The sequence below is a fragment of the Strigops habroptila genome, chromosome Z (genome assembly GCF_004027225.2).
Source record: "Strigops habroptila isolate Jane chromosome Z, bStrHab1.2.pri, whole genome shotgun sequence".
Taxonomy (NCBI): Eukaryota; Metazoa; Chordata; class Aves; order Psittaciformes; family Psittacidae; genus Strigops; species Strigops habroptila.
This window is the reverse complement of record NC_044302.2, coordinates 16,891,238-16,910,282: the sequence shown is the minus strand read 5'-3', so window position 1 is coordinate 16,910,282 and position 19,045 is coordinate 16,891,238. Positions and strand designations below refer to the sequence as shown.

Sequence of the window (19,045 nt, the reverse complement as noted above, 5' to 3'; positions counted from 1 at the left end):
ACGTCTGGCCTCTGTGGATGGTTTGTTTCAGATTTGAAGTGAAAAGAGCTAAACCAGCTGGCAAATTTTAACAAGAGAGAAATCATCTAGGTGCAACTGCACCCTGAAATGCTAATAATAACCTTTAATAGATTTCAACTAAAAATGGTATAATTTAGATACAGCGCTGCTGCAGAGGTAAGAAGACCTGACCAAGTTACAGCAGATCAGGCATCGTGATGTGTTTCAAAAGCAGTTCCATCAAACCATCTAGATTCAAGCAGATATCACTATTGATTATCACTTATTCTATGTGAGTACTAAAGAAGATAGCAAAATGCTCCAGCATATACCAAAAAGGATAATAGATTTTCTTTTCAGGTTTTGTGACTGGAAATAAAACGTGCTTCGGTGTGTATGTGTGGAAACATGTATAAAAGATAGGAAATGGATCAGGCTGGATATATTCTCGGGGGAAAAAAGCTTAGGAGGTGAAGCCTAATAATATCTCTTAAAATGTTTTAAGGTATAATAAAAGAGGCTTTGAAAAAAGTCAGAGTTATTAAAACAAAGAACTTTAACATGAATGTGTTCAGCAGTACAAAAGTAATAACATGAGTATATTATAAGTCTTTAAATCCAATGGCACTGCTGGAGAAAATACTACACAAGATTAAAAATCTAAAGTTTAGATATTTAGTTGGATTTATTGTGTTGCAATATCCTATAATGTTGCTATGTGGACAAAGAGCAAATATGGAATATTAGTATGTCCTGCCTTAAGTGTCATGAAGAGTAGCTGTTAGAAGTATTAAAAATCCCCATGGTGGTATGAAAACAGATAGATTATAATTACGTCCTTGTTTATGCTTTGGTTACTAATAGGGAAAAAAATAAAAGGCTACAGTTAAGAGAATATTTAGCAATGAGTTGAATGTGAATATGAATAAATATTTTTATGTAATTTTGTTGGGATGCAGTGTGTCTGTCTGCTGAGAAATACACATTCTCTTGGTATACCTCCTGTCTCCTTAGTCTATTGTTATTTTTATACTTTATTACTATGCTTTAGAGCTTCGTGAAGCACATGTGCTATAAGGGACCTAAGGCTGTTGTTTCATACTGAAGTACAACATGTCAATATTTGGTGTGATCTTGTTTTTATTGTGCTTCAAGCCTATTTAAAGTTGTATAATATTGCCAAGCTTGAATTGACTGGTATCACTTAGGAATATTTATCATGCCACTGATAGGTTTCTCCTATTGTATTCCACATAATATTGCTGCTGACCAGATTGCATATGGCAGTGGTGGTGTTGGGAGGACAAAAGCAAATAAAGACCAAATTGTAGCCAAAACAAAATTTCAGACCAGATCTTAAAAATTGCCTGTGCTTGTTCCCATTTTGGGAAATCTGGGAGGCCTGAAATGACAGCCATGGAACACAAACATGATTCAGTGCAGGAGGGGACTATTGTAGAAGTCCATACATTCATAAGCAATATAGAAGAGAGGAATAAGAAGCAGTTATTTCTGGCAACATAACAACTATGCTGCTATCCCGTAACACTGATCAAGTGGGAACTTGAAATGAAAGAAAGTGCTTACTCATTTTATGCTAACTGATCCACTTGTAGAAGTCATTAAGAGAAGGTATTGTGGAAGACAAAAGTGTAAATGGATTCATAAATATATAACAAAAATTCATGGAATTAAGTCCAGCTGCTGGTCCACATGAAAACTTCAGCTCAGAAAGTTTTACTTAGGAGGCATACCTTGGAGAGGACCCCTCCCTGGTTCCTGCTCTTCAGTTATCCATTCTTGGTCTTTGTTTTTACATGGCTCTCTTGCTTACATGAAGTTACAAATTGAGTCATTCCTTCTGCAGTCATTGGATTCCATACCCACAGGTCCCTTTCTATTGTTTCAGTGTCTTAGACATGCCTCTATTGTGAAGATGTATTGTGTACATTATGTCCCTTAAACATAGGTGCAGAAGCTTATTAACTGCCATTCTGATGTTCCTGACTGGGAAACTTGCCCTCCAATACACACATTTGGTACTCGTACATTATCTTTTGGCTTCCTATCCACATGCCCATCTGTTGTGATGGCATTGTGCCTGCTCACAAGATGGTGTGCCAGCTTCACTAGACAATGATGCCAATCAAATAAGAGTTGCTGCAAGTGCTTTCTTTTCTAAAAGTAGCCCCTCTCAAGTGAAAGCAATGCTGTAATGGTGCTACTTGTCTCCTTTTTCCTGTTTACACCTGCTGACACTTATCCTCCAAGATAGTGTTAGAATAGTAGAGGAGAGGAAGAGATGCAACACAGGGTGACTTTGAATTGTCAGCAAATACAGGCAGACTCACAGGAGCAAATTCAGAAAGCCATTTTAAACATAAGGCATGCTGACCATGTTGATCAGGATGCAGATCCAAAAGAAGGCAGAAAGAACTATTTAACTGGAAAAAAGTGCTTGAGAATAAGTGTATTGCTGGACAAAAAAAAAATGCTTTTCATTGTTTGAGAATAAGTGTATTGCTGGACAAAAAAAAAATGCTTTTCATGAGTATTACTTATATATATGTGTGCATGTATGTGTGTGTGTGTAGAACTTTGGAACAGTAACCTATAAAGCTGAAAGGTCCAAGTGCACGGACCTTTACTGCCTGTCAGTGAAGGGTACTCATTCAACTCAGAAGAAACTGAGAACTATGCCTAAGAAAAATCTGACGTGTAAATCAGATTGACTTACATGTTTGACAGTTTGTTATAAGATGTATAACCAGCTAGTACTGGAAAGAGCCCACTTTCTTTGTTTCCATTTGTTACACAAGCAAAAATGAGTTCAGTATTTTGTATCTGAATGTCTACTGCCACTTTCTGTGTTTTCTGCTTTCTTTTTGAGAGGATACCAACTCTGAAAGCACAAATTGAGGCAAAATGTAGAACATTTCTATATAGCCTGCAAAGCTCTCAAAGGTGCTAGTACCGAGAAATTCATCTGAGAACAAAGCAATGCTAAAGCAAGACTTGAGGTTACAAATATTTTGTGCATTTGTGTTATTTTAAAATGTTTATGGACTATAGCTGAATATGTGTTTAGATAATTCAGAAAACTCTGATCAAACAAAGACCCTTTCTAAGCATATCATCTAACTGTTTCCTTCGGAATGCTTTCTCAACTTTGTATTTTCTCCATCCCTAAATGGAGTTAGTAGCACCTTAATTTTAAATTATGAAGTCAAAAGATGATTATTGAATTTGCATAGCATATGGTAAGAAAACCATGAAGCAATTCCTGAGGTGCACAAACCTTGTATTATTAATCCATGGAATTACTGCGGAAAAATTAATCTTACACAGAAATAAAGAATGGCTCTCAGGTCTCACTTATTATGATCATCTCGATACTTGAAAGTCCCTTAATAGCCCATTAGCAACCCGTTATAGTGATCTTTCTGCTAAGGTGACCATCTCCTGTAATGACAGATGTGATTAAAAAGAATACAGCTTCACAGTTTTCAGATTGGTTAGCAGTCAATACAAAGTGCAGGCATTCAAATGGCAGGAAAAGAAGCCTGGATTATTGTTTCTAAGAACAAGATGGGGAGAAGGACAATAAAGGACAACTGAGTCTTCACTACTGATGTATAGTGTGGCCCATGAGAAATGTGTGTTCAAATTCTCAAATGTATGAGTAAAATACTGCAATAGAAGAATGATTGTTATTACCAGTAAAGAGCAACTGAAGATACCAGTCTCTTCACCGTGTTCTTGTAGCTTTTCAAATTATTATCATTATTTCTTTTCTCGTGGAATATTGATGTTGCAAAATAAAACAGGAGAGGTATCTATATGGAAAAAGAGTGTTTGAATTCTTACAGTCAACACTGACAGTGAGAAAGGCTGAAGATAAACAGTCACAGGTGAAGTGAGCTGCCTAAAATGTCCAGAAAATACCAGACCTAGAAATGTGATCTGGCTTCTGAATTCAACTCACGTATCCTACCTTGGGTCAAACCATTACCTTTTGAGGGCACTAGGTTGTATTAGTAATGTCTAACTAACTGATAGTTTGTGTGATCTCCCGTTGGTAAGTAGTGGTAGGACCTAACACTCATATAGGGATAAAAAGGTAGTAGTCCATGAACTCTTACTACCCCTGCAAAGAGAAGCACAAAGTTTTACATTCATAATTGAACTTGATCTAGGAGAGCATCTGATGTTATGTAAACACCTTGTCTGTTCATGACTAAAGATATCTTACAATGTAAGAGTCCTCTTTAGTCATAAAAAAATGCATAAAATCTGTTTTATATGAAAAAAACTGAAAGCAAACTTTTAAATTTCTCTCTATAGAGAACAATAAAAGCCAATCATTGAGCCACAAAAGCGCAAATAAAGCTTTATTTAGAATTTACACCCAAACAATTTACATCAAACGTTTTCTGGAGATGTGACTGACTCATTGGGAAGTGTAACCTAGAATAACCCTTGATCTTCCGTGCTCTTGTTCAGGCTGCTGCTACCTATGGCTGTTCATTTAATGCAAAAGCAGCTCCATTTTTCTAAGGAAGACTTGAACCCCTTGCATACTAGTGTTAGTGGGACATGGGATCAACACACTGTAAACAAGATTTATCACAACTCGTAGCAAGAGACTGCTATGTAGAACCGTAAATTGCAGTGAAGCTGTCTCCTTAATCCTTTTTGCATTCATTTTTATTAAATTTCATACTGCTTCCTTCAATCATGTTTGCAGATTATTAAAAGTAAGAGTTTGGGAAAATGCAGTCTTTTGAGCTGTCAACTCTGCCAGTGCTGCATAGACAGAATACATATAAATAAAAACCCTCCCAATATTTGCTTTAGTATTTTCTGGCATAGTATCATGTGTAATTATGTTGTTAGCTGCAAGTCCCCAGGTGAGATTGGGAGTGATTTTGTCTCCCTTATGATGGCTTGATGACTTTTATAATACTAAAAGAACACTCATTTATTAGAATGTCAGGCTGGGAAAACTACCAAGTTGATACTGAAATCACTTTGGTTTGTTAAATTCTTATCTTCATTTCCATTTTATCACTTCAAACTTTCTGAGTTTGTCAGCAATAAAGCACCTACAGCAATAAAACAAACTAATGGAAAGAAGAGGATTACATTCAACGCAGGGGAGGAACAGGAAGTTTGTTCACTCCATGCAGCTGTAAGACACACAGACGGGATACCACACTATAACTGGAGTTGTTCCATAGCTGCATACCAGCTTTGGGAAGTCATGAATTTAGTCAAGAATGAAAACAGAGCACACCTGTACCTCTGGTGCAGCCTTCTCTGAAGTTCAGCAGCCACTTAAGCGTGCCGCAATTTTTGTATCTGTTTGCCACAGCTGCCCATGACCTTGTAGGATATCTCCCTGCTTTGACCTTGAAGGAGAACACTTTGCCCCCTTCCCACCCTCTCCAACTTTCGCTTTAAAATCTTCATTTTATTATTCTTCTAGGACAAGATAACAACCCTTTCTCATTTCAGTTTCTCTGCTGCTTATGCCAGAAATTCCTCTCTAGATGATTTGATGCTTTGATTAGATGGCTTAAGTGCCTTCATAGTGCCCATTTCCCACAGCAGGTAGCTAACAAAACTGGTTTTATTGACAACAAAAATTTTATTTTTTAGTTCTTGAATAGCTGTTCTTTAGAAAGCAACAGCACCCTCAGCCCTCTTTTACAGAAACCTCAAAAAAAAAAAAAAAAAGTACTACTTGTTGCTTGCTGGATTTTTATGGGTTTCCCATTCCTGATTCACAGCTGTCCTTCCTCCAGGGTAGACCACCAGCCCTGAAAGCACCTTTGCCTGCTGTGACTCCTCAGGCAACTGTTATAGGCTGGCATTCTTCTGAGCCCTGTCAAGGGATTTATATAAACCTCCTTACACTGCAAGTAGTTAGTATATCATTTATAGTAAGCTGTTAGGAATAATGGACTACTGCTTCAAAACAAAATCTAATTTATCACAGAAGTGAATACAAGTGAGTAATTAAATGGAGATAAAAAGTATAATTCACACAAACGCCTAATTATTGTCACATTCTTACAATTTTCAAAATCTTTTATGTATCTAAGTTACTTTTGAAAGTGGGACAGTAGCTCCTATGTCACTTAAATAGCTTTGGAAATGTTATATGCCAGTTCTCGTTTCTTCCATTGACTCTATTTTTTGTGTTCATGTTGAATGATTTCTTCACAGCTGTCTGTAATAGACTAGCACGGTGCTGTATCATTAACTACTAGGCCAGTGCTAAATTGGACCAACTGAAATGCATGTCGTTGCCTGAGAAGGTAGAAAAGAAGGTTTTGCTGTGCTTTGCAGATGTATGTTTTATGATAAATGATATTCACATGTTTTACATTTATTTATGAGAGACCAAGTGTGTCTAGTGGTGTCAGGCTAATTAGAAATATTTTATGATTTACAATGAACAGAGCTCTGTTTGCTTTCTGTTGTGAAGGAGTGAAGACTGGATACAAGAAGATAAATTACTCTGGTACCATAACACATTTGATCAGATTCTTTATATGTGGCGTTTCACGTCTTTGAATTCTGACTGAATTTGCAAAATGAAAAGGGCAACATCATGCCTTGGGGTGCACTCAAGTAAGCAAAACTTTTGAAATATGCATCTTTACCTGCATTGGGGGATTTTAAACAGCCAAAGAGCTAGAGGGCTGGCTAATTTTCCTCAAAGGGGCATTTTTCCAATGGTGTAATACCTTATTTTTTATTTGTGGTTTGAGATACAAAATTGCATTATTGCCTGATTGCTCTGCAACAGCATAATTCTAAGAAGGTTAGTACAAAGGGTGGACGAAAGCAGGCATAGCCTCCCAGGAAATAACAACATTCAGGCAGCATTTGCCTTATGCTTGCCCATGAGATTGAAGACTGGTGCGTATTGGATGGAAGAGCATAGCTGAGGGATGGAGCAGGAACTGGAGCAGCATATTCTCAGGAGCCAGTTAGTCCATCCTTCTGTGTAACTTTGCAGGGACCTTGGACACAAGAGCAGGTCCTGGATCACAGCAGGTCTTTGAAGGGAGGAGACACAAATTTGTCACATCTATTTCTGCCTGCAGCAGCACTGCAGGCCTTTGCACAAATTGCTCTGTGGTCAGAGAATTTAATTCATTAGAGAAAAGGAAATCAGGAAAACTAAATCCATGAAAAAAGATAATAAAAGGTGACTACTGGTGTATTTAAAATCCCCAAGGAGCAGAAAGCATTGACACTACTAGACACTTTGTACCTGTGGTAAATTCAGGTAGTTGGGGATGTGAGTCACTGCTGGATAAAGGTCAGTGTGAAAGAATTGGGGACAAACTATTTACATGTGGAATATAACGGAAAAAGAATAGATAGGATAGAAGAATCTGACAATGCCAAAAGATATGTAGTAAATGGAAGAGGAGTTAGGAAAGTATATAGAGAAAGAGGTGTTGTGAGACATGATTCGTATATTAGGGGCTAGCTGAAGCTAAAGGGGGTAATGTATTGGCTAGTGTTGTATCAGTGCTTCCTAACATAGTTCAAGCTGTAAAAACTGATCTGGGCAGCTGGCTCACTCCCCGGCATTCACCCTGACATCTGGCAGGTGCTGCTGTTTTTTTTTTTCCCCTGTGTCCATGGGCTCTTTCCAGGCTCTTTCCTTTGTTGGAACAAGAAGTGAAAATGCTTGGCCTTGATGGATCCAAGAGGAGCCTTTTTGCTTCTAAAAGTAGCTTGGACATACTTTACTGTCCTGCTCTAAAGCATCATGTCTTGGAGACAACTCATTAAATTGCAATCTCAGCTTATAAGAAAATGAGCATATCTTCCTAAATGGCCATTGAGATGTTAGGAAAATTTGGAAGTGTGAACTGCAGAGTGAACTATATGAATGTGCTAACATAGGAAAAAAACCACCTTAGTAATCATTAGCTGTTTAAAAATCTCACCATTTTGAGTTTATTTACAATTTATGTATAAATACTGTGAAATGCTTCACCTTCCTTCATACGTTTGGTTGTTGTCACCTGGGGTAAGCTAGCTTGCATGGTAGAGAATTCCAGCTCCAAAAACTCAAACTGTGACTGTTGTCACTAACAAATACAATGTAGTTTTCTGATTGTTATCACTTAGCTACAAAGACAAATCAATGGGAACATCTGATAGCAGTATTGTTAACTCCAGATATTCCAAAGTCTTGATATCAGTTAAAAAATAAAAATCACATATTCTTAATGAAGTAATAAATGTTGGCTTCCTTTTATTTCTGTTTGATTTCTGAGTACAATTTGAGGAATATTCCCGTTGCATTTTCCAGCCTTTTTTTTTCTACAACAAATGAATTATGTTCTTTCAGTGTAAGAAAATCAGTGTGTTCAGTGGGTAGGGCATTCTTTTTTCCTGTGTTATATTTCTGATTCTGCCATGGCCCTGCAGACTGATTTGAATTCTCAGTTTTCCTGTACTTACATACTTTGCAAAGCAGGTTGAAAGCTGTGGGTGTGAGGTACTAGAGACCAGACCAATCATGTTATAAGGTTAACCGGATCCAGAAGATACTCCTCTGTCCCAAAATCTGGTAGGCATTTTTCTTGTTTCCTCATGTTCACCAAGGAACCACAAGAAACACAGGGTAGTTTTTACTCTCATCTCCCCTAATCATTGGCATCATTCCTCAGACAGTCTGTTTATCTACTGGTATAATGCATTGCTTAACATTTACCTCTGCATATATGCATTATCTTGGTTTTCAGTAGAAGTTTATGCGTGTGCTTAACTTGTTTGAAAACATTTTTCTTCATTTCATTTCGCTTCTAAAATAATTAATTTTGAAGATAAAGTTCGTATTTTATATTTCCTGGTCAGTTATTTTTGCTTGCCCTGGAATACACACTTTCCCTCCCAGTGAGCAGTATATTTGTGTTTTCCTTTCTGTCACCTGTGAAGAAATTTGGAACCGTATCCATTCCTCCAAGTACTTTCTTTTCAGTTTTTGCTCTGAGTTGGTGTTTTCTTAGTTTGCCTGAAATGTAATAATAAGCACTTCTCCTAAGAAACATATTCAAAGAATACCAACTAGGACTAATATTAAAGTAATATTAACTTTATTTTCCTTTCTTCACCTTTATGAAACAGTAGAGCTTCAAGTTTTATTAACTACTTAAGTTTCTTTAGATTACAAGGAACACGTAAACTATTTTTGAACCTGCTTCTTTAAATCACTGATACTGTTGGTGAGGGGAGGGCTTTGCTTCCAAACCCTTTTGTTCTCACTCTAATTGAAATTGCTCTTAGCATTTTAAATGTGAACTACAAACTAACAGCATTTCTCCTTAGCAACTGCTGTACAAGCTGTATTCTGAGATTTGAATATGCAAAATGACTAGGTCAGGCTGTCTTGAGGATATAAAAAATATTGGATGAAGTAAAATTTTGCCTGAAATTAAATTTGCAGGAAATCAAATAGCTGTTGTTTAGTTCTAAGCAGATGTTGAAAAGATTTTCCTGGATGCCATCCTTATTGATAGTATGTCTTTTGATTTGAGGCCAAATAAGAAATCTGGATGTTAGTCTGGATTTGGAAATTTTCTTTAAATAAACATATTAGTTAAGTATGTAAATCTGCTTATCATCACTTAAGGAATGTTACCAGAGTAAGAAAGATCTGGAGCTCAATATCAGCTAACTTATTAATTCACATTTTTAGTATGTTTCATCCAGAGTATTGTAGGATTCTGTTATCTCAGTTGCTTAAGTCAGCTTTATCTAAAAGGCAATTAGTTGTAAGTTCTGTTGTTTACATTTAGGCTCATATGAAACCCATGGAGCATAGTTTTATAGGCCTAGTTACTCAGCTTTCCAGATCTGTTCAGAAGTAGGCCAGTACACATTGTGGTATGAGAAAATCAGAGCTAGAATAATCATGGCTTTGAAAGACCAGTGCTTTCTTTCACAGGAGACAGATTCTGAAAATTAATTGTTACTGTTTAGGATTATGAATCACATGGTCTGGTTTATTCATCTGAAGTCACCACTGTGTAATTCCAGGAAAGGATTATTTGACCTGTTCTTGATAAGAACATAAACGCAGATATCAATACATCCTTCTGCCATAAAGCTTCCTCAGTTTTATGATCACATTTCCTCTTATGCTTAAAAAAGGTTCTCAATCTAGTTCAACTTTTAAATCTATAGCAAATCATTTGTATCTTAGTATTTTCAAACCTGATGGATGCTGAATGTGTTATGTTATAGTGTATTCTTCCTAGCACAGACCACAGGTTTTATTAACCCATTGCATATCCCTTGTAGTTATTGAAGTGAGAATGGCTAGTGGCTGAACCTTTGTATGTGAAAAGCCTAGTGAATTAAGGAAACATTGCTTAAGGAAATACTATTTATTGGTGGTGAGAAATTAGTATAAATGTCTACATACCCACACCCATCCCTCCCCCCCCCCCCCCCCGAAGATACGAGTCAAATCCTTAAAACTGCACAAGCAAACATGGAATTTGTACTTCTACATAATTATGATGGAGTCTACCTAGTTCACATGCTGTGTTTGGCTGTGCAGTTGACTATGATGAAAAAGAGTGCATAAATTTGTGTATGAATTGCATCCATTTATTTATTCGGAAATTCAGGTAGCAAGATTTATTTTAAAAATATAAATATCCTTTAGTTTCATTTGTTGCTGTGAATTTTGATGATAATGGTAGTATTAAAGTAAAACTTTGCAGACCTGGTGGAATTTAGGAAATGTATGAGCTCCAATTGATACCCTAAACAGATCCAGCCTTTTCTAGGAACTTGATAACAATGTAAGGTAGTTGAGGTTTGTGTACCTTAAAATTAAAGACTGTTTTAGCTGTCTGCTCTTGCAAGAGAACATTTATGTTTTGCCTTTACTCCAGCTGGAGTTGGGCCCATACCAGAGCATTTTGTGAATTCACTTTCCTTGAGTACTGTTCGTGTTTAATGACCCCCTGTAGCTGTGGGTCAGAAGTGTTGGTCTTGTGTCCTTGAGTAAACTAGATAACAATTTCTGATTATGTAGTGCATGATGTGGCATCTGCTGATTAATTCAAATGCAGTCTTACAGACAGACCATAATGATCTGTATTATTATTTTTAATAACTTGATTATATGTAATGGCTTTGGAGGAAGGATTCCTTTGCTGTACTTGTCCTTGAAGAACTGATTCAGAGTTTGATTTCCTTGGTGCTGCCATAAAATGAAAGCCAAATAACCATATTCATAATAATTTGGAAATACAAATCATGGTGATGGCTTCAGTGTCTAAAGCTGATTTTCTGTCTTATTCTGCTACTCTGACTGTGGAAAGTTACATCAGGGGAAAAAGAGTTTACCAGTTTTTAATATACAAAAGTTAAAACTGAAATATCTATGATGGATCCATGAAAGAATTTTAATATTATCTGAACAAACAAAGCTCGTGGGTATGAGCCTTTGATACTGTTTAAATGATCATTATGTTTCAGTGTTGTTCATGGAAGTTGTTTCACAGTGTACCTAGTATGTGAGTTAAGCTGTTCCAAACCCTTTTCCTGACTCAATTAAGATTATAGTGCATCAGTGAAGGTCATTGTTTGAATACTTACAAATACTGTGCAGTCTCTGTCTAGAGAATGTATATGTTCGAAGAGACATCTTCTCGAAGGACTAGACAAAATAGAACTGCAGGGCAGGAAATTACTAGCACAGTGTTGAAAAAGTGTTTCCTGCACAAAACATGGAAAATGTGTTAATTTGTATCATATCCAGTAATCATGCATTGCATTACTCAGCGTATCATGTACCTACTTGCTTCATTTCCTTATGACAGTTACGTTTCTGTATAATAGATTAAAATTTTCTACTGATCAAGATGAAAAAATAAGGGGAGTATAATAATATATATAAACCAAAGTAATATTTACTCACACAGGAATGTTTCCAATCACTTATTTTTTAAAGAAATCGTGTTGGAGTGAGAGAAACCTATCTCATTATTTTAAAAACTTTTTCACATGTATCTCAGCATTAGAAAGAACAGCAGAGTCAAAGTAATCTTTATACTTTCTTATATACAGGGAAAATATACCTAACAGGGAGCATTACTGCTATTTTCTGTTGTGATTTTATTTAATTAATGTTATTTCATCTGTGTACAGATGACATGCTGGGTTGGGCTCATAATGTGTCTGTTGTGAATCCATTAACTTCAGGTGCGATACAGCAGATGCACAAGCTGAAACCTGTTCTTTGAATCACATTACACCCATGTGCAGACTTATTTGTATTTATGTTAGTTTGGACCCTTTCCTCTTTCTTTTTTCTTCCCTTTCTTAAAAAAGTGAAGAAGCTTACCCAAGTCCTAGGGCAATGTTAATAAATATTATTTAAAGAAACAGTTATCTGAAAAGGAAGAAATCTGTGATATGGTTAATAGCTTTTTTCACCTACTTTGGATGAAAAACATGAACTGACTGGTGCAGTCCTTGCTTTTTTATTCTTCTGGAAGAAGCGTAATAGCATAATAGGAGAAGGTGAGCCAGTGTGCTACAAGAAAAATGCAGCTGAGTAGTACACTCTGTGATGCAGACTTATTGAAATGTGTACTGTTAAGAAAATACCATTGCATAGGCAGTGCTAAGCCCCTAAATGATGACTTTGTGTGTGTAAATGATCACCAGTGTAGCTTTTAGACTGAAAAGTTTTGACAGAGGTGTTCAAACAACTTCTGTGGAGCACTGCTGAGACACATTCTCTAATGCCATTGGGGACTACAGGTTGTTATTTGCTGAATAAAAATGAAAATGCTTTCACTCGCACAGGACGCAGAATTTCATCACATTTATATGTCTCGAATAAGCTGTTGAAAAGGAAGATATTTACTGGAATTCAGAAAGAATTTTCTTGAGTTCTTATGGTGATAATAGGCCCTCTTTGTCTGATGCATCACTCAGCAGGTGTCAGCACTGAAAATGCAGGCCTAAATTTTTCACATGGAATTTTCTCTGTTATATTATTGTTTTGGATTTTTTTTTAAGAATAATAGATAGTGGGGTTTGTTGAATCCAAGGAAGAAATTTGTTGTGACTGTAGAATGTGATTCTATAGAGGAACAATGTGTAGTAGCAAATAGCCAATGAATCATACTCTCCAAACAAAAACCAGCATATAGAAGAGATCAAAGTTTATTATGCCTTACTTACTATCAAAGAAAAATGTACCAGCAGATGCAGTGTTAGCAAATTCATGGTGCACTGTTCACTTTTCCACAGCAGATGAATGACTGTCATTGATAGACTGGTCAGACAGACTAAAATAAAATAACATTTATCTTTTACAGATCAAGGCTTCACCTGCTTTCTTTTCCAAGAAAAACATGAAAGCTGGAATGGAGTTTTATTGGAAGTGATACACCTTCTTTGTCAATTGTAAGCAAATGAGTGACAAAAGGTAAGCTCAATGTTCGTACTTAATCTTTCATCACTAAAAGGCATGGAATTCTTCTGAATCATTCATACTTCTAAGAGGAAGATTGCATAAGACTCACTGTTCAGTACCAAGTGATGAGGCTAAATGATTTTTCAAAATTTACTGCATGGAAAAAAAATCATTTAACTGTTCAGTATATGTCAGGGTGTGCACAATGTGGAAAACAACTATGAGGTCCTTCTCCTACCATCTTGTCTCCTTCTTCCTGGATGGTATTTTTCTTTATGGTACACCTTATGACTCTATGTTTTTTGGAAGGATGTTCCTCAAAATATGCATGGTTAAAATATTCTCTAATACCACAGGTTATCTTTGTACAGTAGAGGAGAAGAGCCCATCCATATTGGTAGAAAAGACCTGCACGCCTCCCTCCCAGTTAGTCTTTACCTACTGAGTACAGGAGGAATGCCATAGTAAAATGTTAGTATAAGGATACCTTTTGTGGCCTTTGGTTATCTTCCAATCTCTCAATTTTCTTGACATAAAAAGTACCTAGTACCCTGCCTACATAATGTACTGCTTCTGTAAAGCTAAAAACAGGGTGATTCCTAAAAAATAAATCTGAGAGCTAGGTCCCCGCTTTGCTTTGATTACAGAAAAAGGTTGAAAAGAAATCTTTGTCTTTTGAGTTCCTCCTGTGCAGACTAAGTCATCTCCATGTTCACATTAGTGATTTGTTTTATAATACTAAATGTAAGTAGAGGTTGGAGAACTGTATCCAGTGGGTACTTACTATATTTATGGTAGGAAGAGGCAAAAACTTAAAACTATATGAAACAAACAGAAGACAAAGTCATTTGTCTAATAAATCTAATTTTATCCAAAGATTTTTCAACTCAAACTAGGACTTGCAGAAAAAAACCCAACCCCAAACAACACTTTTTAAATAAGTATCTATTCAAAAAAAAAAAAAAAATTAGGGCACTTCAAGAAATTAAGGGAAAAGGTTTTCTTTGCTGCATGCTATCTACAGTGCATGGCCTTTGCAATGAGGAAATCCAGTATAGCAAGCAACTTTTCTGATGAGAGCCGAAGAAACAGTAAGCTAATTGTTTCATTTGCAAACTATTAAACAGATAACTCTATTTAAACACTATGATTCTCTACTGTACTTCTCTGATATAATACTTTCCTTGCAGCATGGCCATGTCCTTTCCATATACGTTGTGACATCTCTGATAAAATGGAGTTAAGAGTGATGAGAAAACCAGAAACATCTGGGAAATGAAAGCAGAAAAGGTAAGTGTCAGATAGCAATCAATGGATCACTTAAGGCAATTATGCTTAGGAAGTGAAACTAGTTCCTATGATGTAATTTGCAGATGATCAGGCTGGTGAAGGCAGTCAGTGCTGCTTCCCTACGGCGATGTCAGTGCAGATGTCTGTCCCAGAAATGCCACACATTCAGGAGAAGCTGTCAACTCCCTGTGGTACCACCCACTTCAGATGAGACAGAAGAGAGCATATGCCCTGTGGCAGTGCCATCCATTAGAACGATCTGTGTAAGCTACGCTGTGAAGAGATGAGCAAACTGAACAGAATGAAACATGAATTGTAGAGCACGGAGAAGTTCTCCTTCCAGTTAGCTTAAGCTTCCTGGCTCAGTCCAATTTCAACACCTCTCCAGTGACACATAACTTACTCTGTTTTGCCAGGTCTGTCCTTTCCCATTTGTCCAAGTTCACTTTTTTGTCATTTCAATTTAGCCTGTTTTCCTCCTCTACGTTTTCTAATGCAGTTAATTTAGTGATTTTGCTCCCTTCCTTTTCACATGATGTCAAGTAATCACTTTCCTATATTTCTCTTGCTTGTTTGGCTGACATTTCTCCTATGCAACAATTCGGCTTTACACTCCCCTGCCTTGTAGCACTCCTCCCCCATTATTATTTATTAGTAGATTGCACAACTCTTCACCAACAGTTGACATATCTTGACATATCTTAAAGACGTTCAATACTTAAGCCCCACAATGAGCCTATAAAGGAGGCAGTTATATTATCTATTTACCAGATGGCTAACCAGGAACAGACAGAAGTTAGCTAAATTGCTCTGGGTTAAAAGTTGGGCAAAAGCAGCACTGGGAATACAATCCAGAGTCAGTTGAATTTCTTTGCCAAAAGCTTGTAGTACTACAAAAGTATATATACCAGCTGTTGGGATATCATTGTGCTGGCCCAGAATTGTCCTGTTCTAGCTAAGAGCTTAAGATCTATTATTGAATAGGTTTCCAAATTCAGTCCTTGCCCTTTTCTTTCCTAAGGGGAAAACAAAAACATCTGAACTTGTAAACTTAAGTCTGCTCATGTTTTCAAGTCTCTCCTGTACTAGTTCTGTAGGTTAGAGAGGTCTATGCATAGCTGGATTTTTTTTAGTTCTAAAATGTGTATTAACAGCAAAACTGTTTCAAGAAGAGAAGGTCATCGTCTGACTGTCTATCAATTCATCTATCTGTCTATCTTAGCATGAGCTAGTCAGACAGACTGTCCATAGCATCAAAAAGCTGGGCTAGATTTGTTATCTATGCGACCATCTGGACTACATACTGAATTCTCTGTCACCATTAAACAGATGAATCACACTTTGTAAATAGTGACTTTAAGGGTTTTTTGCTAGAGCTACTTTTTTTGTGAGGCTGGCAAATTCTTGAGTAGTTCTTGTAAGATTAGGTCTTGATGTCCATGTTCATCCTGTTAGCATGGGTATGATTCCCTTTGATATGTAGAACATTGAGCAGAATATATACTGTGGAATATTCCATATGCAGGGTTTACAGCACATTTATGGGAGCAGTGACATCACACTCTAGCTATTTTCATTAAATATTCTAGGACCATTTTAAGCCTTTTTGGGGGGAGAAACAGTGTTACATTGCAGACTCATAGTAATTTCAGGATCAATTAACACACTGTGATCATGAAATCTCATTTTATAGCAGACAATCTTAATTTTCATGCTGGAAATTGATCTCCAAAAGATAATTTTTGTGATGGACAGAAGTACTGATTCTCTGCTGCAAGAGCTGCAGGCCAAAGCATGATCACTTCAATAAGGTGGTCCCACCACCAGGCGTTGTATCCTTGCTCTCACTGTCCTAAACTGCACCACGCCTGGGTAAGAAGAGCTGGTGTGCAAAATATTGTCATAATTCAGTTGTAAACATGAATAAATGCCTTTTGGTCATTTTGCCTTTTGGCTTCTGGTACCTGACTTGAGCTATTTGTGGGTTCCTGGAAGCTTACCACTATGAACACAGCACATTTCCAAATCTTCAGGAGTCACCACATTCCAGTGCCCAAGGTGGTACCTTGCAGTAGGACTAGTTGCAGTATGTTTCATAAACTCAGCAGAGGTGCAGAAGATGTTTTGGAGCCATTTGAGATTTTGGCATGAGAAAGATTGAATGCTGAAATATAGATTGCCTTTCTATTTTGCGGAGGAAAAAGCAGCCCATCCATATGAAATTGTACCCATTAATGAGGAAAATAAATTCTTGTCTGTCAAGCAAATGGCCAGCCTTTAGAAGTGGTTAGAATTGCACAGCAATTACTAGGGAAAACCAACACCTGTGTACACTAATTATTTCTTTAATGGAAGGTTTTGAGATAGAGGGTCAAATCCTCCACTTGCATCAATTGTATGGCAGGAAAATTTCATTGTTATCAGTGGAATAACTACTGATTTACACTGGTATGTGTTAGAGTAAATTAGGTGGATAGTATGTTATGATGCACAACAGGAGTGTCATTGTAACAGGCGAAAGCTTTAATTTTTAAATATATACTTTATATGTTTTTACATTATCAATGTCCCTTTAAATACTGCTTGAGTTAAGTACAGTTTTGTTTCTTGTCTTTGTCTTGTGTTTGTTGACTTTTTAGTCTCCTTACTACTGTCAGAAACATTTTTATGCTATAAATAACAGCATGAATTAAATACATTCTTTGTGACAAGCAATGTGCAGTGTATTCACTTCTCCTAGAAGATATGTTACCTTTTTTATTATTTTGAATCTGCATTCTTCTGTTATTCTGAAGATCAGTAGAAGTACATCTGAGACCCAGTTATGAAAAAATGATGTCTGTGTATGTGTATATATACATATACAAACATATGTATATTCTGCTTGTAACAGATATATGCTTACACCTGAAAATATCCATGGTCATACAAACTACAATTTGAAGGAAGCTGCAGACTCTGTGTTGTTGTTTTATTTACTAATGAAGTTCGATACAATGCTGCGATACAAGATCTTGTATATGCTGGGATTGCGTAGGGTTAATAGGATAAATCAATTAGGATAAATCAATTGGGCTTTAAGTATTCCTTCTGCCTAAAGAGCTAGATATACAAAGGGTCAGAATTGGAAAGGTCATCATGCATTGCTTGTACCTCCCTGTGCCCAGGCACTTGAGGAGTTATGTTCTAATTCCCACCACGTCCAAGCATTCCGCAACATCTGATGATGTGGCAGGTATGTTTATGATTTATATGGATATGCAAATCTTTTGCAAGTGTAGGTTGACTTGACTGAAACTGTAACTCTTTGAATTAAAGGAAAATTTCACCAATTATGTGCATTATACCCATTGCAGAGGAAGACTTATGCTTTTTGAAAATCTGACCTTGTCACTCGTGTGGGGAGTAGTAGGAATTCACTTTAAATAAACCCAAAATATGCACAGGAGGAAACATCAAGGACAGTTAGGTATACATTTTAGGTGCAAACAGCAGCCATTGGCAGACTTTGTTGTATATTTTCAAGTTGTATATTTTCAAGTTGTATATTTTCACCAAATACCATGTTTGGCCAGTGATTTGCAGGCAGGAGAAAGACAGTGAAAGAGTCTTTCCCTGTCCCCTGTCCTATGGCTTGCAAAGCTCAGTTACTGTGAAGTCTAGTCTTATCTCAGGCAATTCTATTTTATATTTGTCTTCATTACTGAGGATGCTTCATATTCTCTTCCTCAGCTCACTGCAGTTTCATTTCTTCATTTTATGTATCATCAGGAAGCTAGACAAAGCTTAACTGGCAGCAGAATTTAGATTTTTATTAAGTCAGATAGAAATCATCTCAGTAATCAGGAAAGATGGTGAGAATTTGTGGGTTTGGCATGATGGTCTTTTTTAATTACTGTGGATTTCCAATCTTCTACATTTCCTTTCAATTTAGCATATAGTTGTAAACTTGCAACATACTCATGTCAAACTCCCCTCTAGTGGTTGTTGTACACAGAGAATAAACACCAGTTTAGCTTGACGACAAGTATTTAAGTTTGGACTGAAAAAGATGACAATTCATGTGAGATTCTGATGAGTGTACATAGCAAAAATTATTTTTTTGTCTTCCTCTTTTAATGATTTAGTTACTTCACATGTTGAAATACTGCAATTAAAACATGACTCATTGTCAAAGCAAACAAACAAACAAACACAAACAAAAAAGAATTATGGCACTATACTCTGCAAAATACGAACATGCCACCTATTGGCGGTGGCTTTGCACTTTCTGAT

At 36.6% G+C, this 19,045-nt stretch overlaps 1 protein-coding gene across 4 annotated transcripts in view; it reads left to right on the top strand.

Moving 5' to 3' along the window:
• TOX3 (TOX high mobility group box family member 3) overlaps positions 1-19,045 on the top strand; it is a 142,686-nt gene that overhangs the window by 20,949 nt on the left and 102,692 nt on the right. For 3 of the 4 annotated variants that reach the window (XM_030470226.1, XM_030470228.1, XM_030470225.1), the window contains exons 2-3: positions 13,383-13,492; positions 14,671-14,770. The gene's annotated coding sequence lies outside the window, so the exon portion shown is untranslated. Of the gene's footprint in view, positions 1-13,382; positions 13,493-14,163; positions 14,771-19,045 lie in introns of those variants that run through there. The other variant, XM_030470227.1, reaches the window with a different exon arrangement.